We start from the raw sequence: 8,111 nt of genomic DNA, 5'->3' as shown, positions 1-8,111 counted from the left end.
GATTAACGCTCGTTTCCATTCGTATACATCTCTTAATTATCGCACATACATGGTCGTCATAAGAAATTTATAAAATTCCACCCTACCCCCTGAAATTAGTTATACTACAACCGAATTAAAATATTCAGCTAAAAATATATACAATAATAAAAACAAAAATAAATGCCCACTTTCACTACTCTTTGTGGACATACATCCGCAAGATAATAATAATAGGTGTACTTTTGTTTCAGATTTGACTTTTATTTTTTTTGACCACTCACCCAATACAAAATATACCCTGAAAAAAATAAAATAAAAAAATACAGGTAAGAAGAAATAAAATGTATTATTTAAACTGTATACAGTAAAATTAGTACAAACATTAAGTAAATTAATATTACAATTGTTTAAAGTGTAATCTTTGTTCTTCTCTAGTTAAAATTTTGAACTTTTCAATTACGAATACTTCATCATGATTTATTAAATTAGTTAACTCTTGTTTAATAAGCATGCATAATAATACATCCAGTCGTTATTGATTAATCGTTTATCTTATATATTGTATATTCTTTGTCTTCACTATACTCAATTTTGAAGAGGAACATTTACAAGATTTTATGTACCATTGCCAGTAAACATAGTTTAAATTGGATCGGGTTTAGCCACAAAAGCACAATTCTTCATTTGGAGATGACATTTTATATAAGTTACAAATAATTGACTGTAAGAACTAAGAATCTTAAGATTTATAATTTATAGTCAGTAGTCTACCGCAAAAAACTAAAACTTTCAAATAATTTGGCATATATAACTTACTAAATACAAGTTTATAATAACGGTATTAAATTGTCAACAATTTAACAGTGAAAATATTAAAATAGAATAAACAGCACGGAGCCACAGTTTACTGAGCTTATCATAATCAATATATTTTCCATAGAACTTACCGTTTGGAGTGTGATAACTAGGACTAGGATTTATATGCATTTGCGTGTTTTTTCCTTAAGTTCACATTTATTGGATGTCAATATGTTCATAATTTGGCTTATTTTCGAATAAATAAAACCTTTTTTTTTTATATATATATATTTTTATATATTTTGAACATAATGCATATAATTGCATATTTATAGATTTTTGAGAATCTTGTTAATTTTATTAATTTTTAAACTTAAATTTTCGAGTTTTATAATATTGTTCATTTTAAATGATATTTATTTAATGAACGTTTATTTTTCAAATCGTCGTAAATATAATACATATCTAATCAGCTCCGTTACGCTGGTACCCGCATATTTAAAATTTGACTCGAAATTAGCGTCAATGATTGTACATAATTTGTACAGGTTTGTAATCATAAAATTTTAATTTGTACAACTTCCCAAACTTTACAAAATCCATTACAAAAAATCGGGTGCTAGCGTAACGTTACTCCAGCACCCGCTTTTTTTAATATTTAACTTACCTACCCGAAATTTGTGTCAACGATTGTTATATCATTTGTACAGGTTTGTAACCACAAAATTTTAATTTGTACAACCTCTCAAACTCAATGATAAATCACCTATTTTATAATTGCTTCGTCGGAATTCATTATACCATAGTGTTGCACCATGTGGACCTCATTGTTAATAGTAAATTGTTTCAAATCATCTAAATAATCAGGTAGATAATATTGGTAGAGTTTCGAATGGGCACCCATAGGTTTCTGCCATGCCCGGTTGTGGGATGGAGGCCTCTCTATCCAGACAATTGTCTGCTCAGGGAGAAGTGTAGCTCATGACTGAGGTTCGAACCGGTAGCACGTTGCTACAGACGCTTTAGTACGTTTGGACTCCATTCCCCTTTATTTATTTATTTTATTAAAATTGTAGTTGATGAAGTTTACAGACCCCAACAAATTATGAAGCAATATAATAACATTTTAAGTGGAAGTTAATTTTCAATCAAATGGAATTCAACATTAAAACACTAGTTTTGTATACAAAATTAAATTATTTGCAGTTTAATAATATAGTATCAAACATATTATCGGCGGCGTTCAGAAAAGAGAAGAAAGTTACATAAACTCTTTACTACACTTTCGTTGATTTTAAGGCAATTTATGAGCTTGATATATATTTTAATGGGATTCAAAACCGATCGTTTTTTTGACGAAAACATGCCAACTTTTGTCCATTGTACCGATGTAACTACTTTTGCGATAAGAAATCTGAAAACATATTTTTATTCGTTATGAAGTTTATTTGTGATCGATCATCGCATTTTTTTAAATTTTGGCTCTTATCCCCCCCTTACATTTGATTTAAAAACTAACAATTTTTGAATTTTTAAACAGTGAATAAACCGAATTAAAAAAAAAAAATCAAAATAAACTACTTCCAGCTGCTTTATTTTGAATTCCTATTAAACAATAATGTATTTGGATTTCGTTTTCATTTATTTTTAGCAATGTTATGGTTATTTTCCTGGAAATCATTGATGAAGTCGACCTGCTGCGATGATTTATTTTTGTAGCTTATTTCTTGATTTATGTCTTAATGACTCTTAAGCCGCGTCCAGACCAAGAAACATTTGTCAGAAACATGTGTCGCCGACAATGTCTTACACGGACACAGTTATAATAGTTATTACTTATTACACATAGTTCTATATAAATATAGTTTTTGTACAGTAATTTTTTTCAAAATCTTAATAATACGAGTTATAATAATAACGTAAATAATAACTTTATACTATAAAAGTCTAAATAATAATGTAACACAGCAGTTTGCCACAATGAATCACTGATTCGATAAAAATGTTTATACGATAAAGATATTAATAATAATTAATAAAAATTATGATTGTTGTGTGTTTTGTGGCTGGCACCCGAATTCTTATAATGGATTTAACTAACTTTAATTAATGTTACGCTAGCACCCACTTCTTTGTAATGGATTTTGTAGAGTTCGGGAGGTTGTACAAATTAAAATTATGTGGTTACAAACCTGTACAAATTATATAACAATCGTTGACGCAAATTTTTAATATGCGGGTGTCAGCGTAATGGAGCTTATCTAATCATCTTATCTTATCTTATCTTAATCGGACAACCGATATAATAATTTACACATTATTTAACGACATATTTATTAGAGGTCTGCACGGGCCAAAAATGTTAGGCCCGGCCCAGTTATCTAACCGAATCGACTAAAAAAATCGATTGATTATAAGTGTTTAAATACAATACCTTATACGTGTACAAAAATTGATACATTATATTATACTTTTGTACTCAAATGGAGGAAAGCAGAAACATCGCAAAAATGTGATCTAAATTCTATGTATACAAGTATATAATTCTGCTCGTCAATAGGGCACCGCTCGCGATGTATTATTATATTACTAAAAACACACACTTGGATAACCGTACAGCAAATAAACCGCATAAAGATAGTTATTACATTGTGTTATTACTTAACCATCTTCGCAGTTTTTTATTTTTTATTAGTAAACATAATATGGAATACCTTGTATGCCGGATTCATATAGTAAATCTCAAAACCGAATATCTACCGGACAGACTAATGTCGTTGCATGGCCAAAGCTACGCTTAACTTACTTACCTCGATCTTGCGACGCCACATGATATTTTCTTATAGGGATAAACTAAACCACAAGTTTACCAGAACAAAGTTCAAAATGTCTTGAAACTCAATCAAGAAATTCGTCATGTCCTCAACGAACTTGATGGGGTAATGTGTGATCGAGTGATGGTAAATTTTATAAAAAAAATAATTGCCTGTAGGGCTAGTAGCGAGGGTCATATGCGCGATATTGTTTTTTTAATGTTAAACCTTAACTTCTCCCGAAGAGAATGATATATTTGTTATGTTTCTTAAAAGAAATTAATTTAATTTATAGCAGATTTAAAACCTGCGTTCTTTTTGAGACACTCACAAATATTATAGCACAGTATTTATATACCTGTATATCGCAAAGTACGTGGTTAACAAAAACTTTTTGTAGTCAAACACGTTCTTAAATTGTTGAAAAAAAAACACATATTTAAGATCGAAAGTCCAACATTTGCCAAAGTAGCCGCCTTTAGCCCTACCACCGTTGATCGAACTATTGTATTTATATACTGTTATAACAAAGTATGTTAGTCGCCACGCCGTAAAGACGATTGATTTTTATCTTGAACAAATGATTTAATAAATTATTTTCGTAAATTATTTACGGCCTTGGTAGAGTTAACATACATTATTTTTTCGTGTATACCTAAACTAGCCATATATTAATAATAATTATCGAACAACACGACCATAATAATAATAATATAACACTTATAACATATTACATTATGCCCATACAAATATGAGCGTATTATGTATTGATTATTGGACAACGACTCGCGTGTAGATATATAATATAATAATAATAATAATAATAATAATAATAATAATAATAATCGTGTTACACATAATGTTGTACATATATAATATATGGTATAATAAATAAAAGTATATGTGGTATAAAATAAATGCAGTCTAGATCACACATAATTATTATGCGAAAGAAAATAAATATATCCCAACGGATCGTTGAAAAACGCCAAATAGATTTGCGAATAACGTGTTCTAATTGTTTACACTGTAGGAAGTGTACAAAAAAATGTATAAAAGGTATTTTTGATTTGTTTTCATATTACAACCACTCGCACTCATAGATTTAACGACCTATAATATATGATAATGTGCTCATGATATAGTTTGTTCGAGTGCGTATCTAGAATATTGCAACACACTCAAGCAGTGTCGCAAAAACCGAGTGTGCAGAGTGTGCCACGCACACGGGCCCCAAGGCTTGCATACATTTGGGGGGGCCCCTTAGTCCCAGCTTAAAATAAACTACACTTTACAAACACAATTATTTTATAATAAAAATAATTTTTTTTAAAAATTCGTGTAAAGATGTTATAATATTCTAGAGTAATATAATATTTATTTAACAATGAGACCATTGAGTATTTGAATAGGCATACAACATACCTACTTAAACTATTTAAACAAATTTACTACATAAATATGTAATGAAGTATAATATACAACAGTTGTAGGTATTTAATTTGATATATATATATATATATATATATATATATATATATATATATATATACACTATCTGATGTGAAACGTGTTTTAAAAACTAAAAAAATTGATACTTATAAATAAGACGTACAACAAAAATAAATCCTAGGAAGGGGCCTAATATAATTACCGCACACGGGCCTCCTATTTTGTAGTTGCGGCACTACACACAAGCTTCCAAAGGTCGACAAGTCTCCCACATCTTGTTGAACCTCACGGTGACGTAGAAAATCGTAACTATTACACATTGTATATATAATTGCTGTCGGTATTTTATATAATAAATATGTTATTAATACATGTGTACCTGCTGTCCTTATTCATAAACGGATATTTAATTCTATGTAAGCAAGGTATGCGTTTCATCGAACAAAAAAAAAAAAAATGTTAAAACCAATTAAACTAAGTTTCCGGTTTTTGAAGTACTCACACTCGTGCGCGTGTAAGCTGTTCTTATTCTATAATATGGTATAAACTTTTCGCCCTCCAAATAATAATAATTATTAAAACGAGCTCACGATAAGGGAGGTAGGAGCATTTAGGCAGTCGTTCATAACCCCTTTATCAAATAAAGCTTGTTATTTTGAAAAATACTAATATTTTTTTCCAAATTAAACCTCTCGCGAATATATGCAGTGGCGCCCAGACAGGTTACCAAGGAGTGCAATTGCATGTGCTCTTGTCGGGGGTGGGTGTATGGGTGGGTTGGTGGGTATATAATTGGTACCAAACAATATGGAGTATGGTAAGCAAATAACATTATTATTATAACACAAACATTATACCTATACGGCACTGAATGTAGACATCTTAATTTTAATTAATTAAAATAAATCTTAATTTCTTAAATGTATAGTTTTTTAAGAGTTAATTACAATTACAGACAATAAATTAAACGAACGTTTTTTTTTTTTTTTTTTTAAAAAAAATTGGTGGGTGGGTAGGTACTTTTTTTAGTTGCATGTGCTCTCAAAATACTTCTGTGCGCCACTGGATATATGAACGATATAATAATATTTACACGATATTCTAAAACAAAATAATAAAAGAAGATAATAAATAATATAAAGTAAAATATAAAATAACTTTTTTAGGTAAAAGTAATTAGTTAAGAAATAAATAACAATAATAATAATAAGTAATAACAAAAGGAAAATAGTTTTATTTTATGAGTAATAAACCATAGGTAATCCATTTTTTTATTATAGGAAAAACATAGAAAAAATAAAATATATAAATAAAAAGAAAGAAGAAAATTATTGAATGAAACAAATCATAAACTAAATTAGTACTTCTTGCAGACATTAAAATGTTTGCTGGGATAAACAGCATAAATTTAAAGTTGGTGTTTACTAAATAGAACGTATATTTCTTTCTAATGTTTATTGGGTTTATTTTAAAATGTAATTGTTCAAGAAGCTCAAAATCAATCATATGATGCAATAATTTATAAAAAAAAATTATATTTAAAGTAAGATATCTTTTTTTTAAAAGAAAAATATTAAAAAAAGTCTCGTCATGTTTCATAATCTGATTGGGGAATTCTTTATATATTACATTTATAAGATAGATATCTAAAGAAATAATTTTGAATTAAGAAAAGGATCGTATTTTGACCAATATTATCTGTATGTCAAATTAACGAGGCATATGAAAGCGAACTAATGAGAAATATAAAGTTTTTAATGCTTAATATGTGACTTAGTATCATAATGTTATATACTAGTACACGTGTTTTAATTTTAATGTTCCATCTTCCGAGAAATACACACACCACGTTCAAGACGAACAGAAATGGATCACTTACAACGGTTAAATAAAATTCATTGCATTAGCTAAGTTCTATTTCTATTTTTTAATTTTGTTTTTATTTATTACACGACTTCTCTGTGTATATTAAATTAAAACGAGCCGGTGAAACATTTCATTCATAAAATAGGGTCGAGGGAAATCGTAAAAAAAGTTGGAACAATGGTTTATAGTGTTGCAATTACGTAGGTATAAATATGTATCATACTGGTATACTCAGATATTATTATTATGGAACTTTATATCGTCAACAGGTTTATAATATATTATACGCTATTCGTACGCGATGAACCGTTAAAACACATGGCCGCCGCAAGGTCGACAACTTGTGTTATAAAAATGAATAAATACGGATAAATATAATTTTGAGCGTAATATGTTTACACTAGAAGTTTATCTTTTCCGCCAATATTCATTTTCACCAAATTTATTTTGACCGATACCCCTTTCCACTAAATTATATTTTGACTAGTACCCACATTTCCACCTAATCAATTTCTAGAATTGATTAGATTGGCCAGAATACATTTTGAACTATCGCTATGAATATTATTTTAAAAATAATTACAAAACTTAAAAAAATTTAATTTTTCAAATAGAAATAAATAAATAATCAAAAATATTCTTTAAGTTGTATTACGAGAGATTTTTTTGAAATTTTATCTAGAACTTATACGTTTTTTCAAAACTAAAATTGGAGTAATATTAAGAACGTATTGTTAATAGTAGTATCTCAAGGGTGAACATTTCACCTTTTATTTATTTGGAATAAGATTACAGACATGTGCATGCAAATGCGTATAGTCACACCGCAAAATGTCATCGTGTCGTTGTCACTCGACGCGGTACAAGCAAACTGTAGATAAGAATATGATTATTAGACATATTGAAATTTTTTGTATTTTGTATGTATCAAATGAGGGCAGGGAGTTACGCCCAAATTTCAAATTCAATAAAATTGTCTTATTAAATGATCTTATTAGTTATTATTATTATATTACCAATATTACACATTTGAGTCATTTTACAAATTTATGGTTTAATAATAAACTATTTTGTAAAAGTATCATATGTATAATAATAAAAATAATTACCTATATATATTTCATAGTTTCTAATAAAATAATTAATACACTAAGAAATCAAATATATACAAAGTATGAATGTAACGGAAATAAGAATATG

The sequence above is a fragment of the Sipha flava genome, unplaced genomic scaffold (assembly GCF_003268045.1).
Source record: "Sipha flava isolate LNK unplaced genomic scaffold, YSA_version1 271_pilon_pilon, whole genome shotgun sequence".
Taxonomy (NCBI): Eukaryota; Metazoa; Arthropoda; class Insecta; order Hemiptera; family Aphididae; genus Sipha; species Sipha flava.
This window is presented reverse-complemented; position numbering follows the sequence as displayed.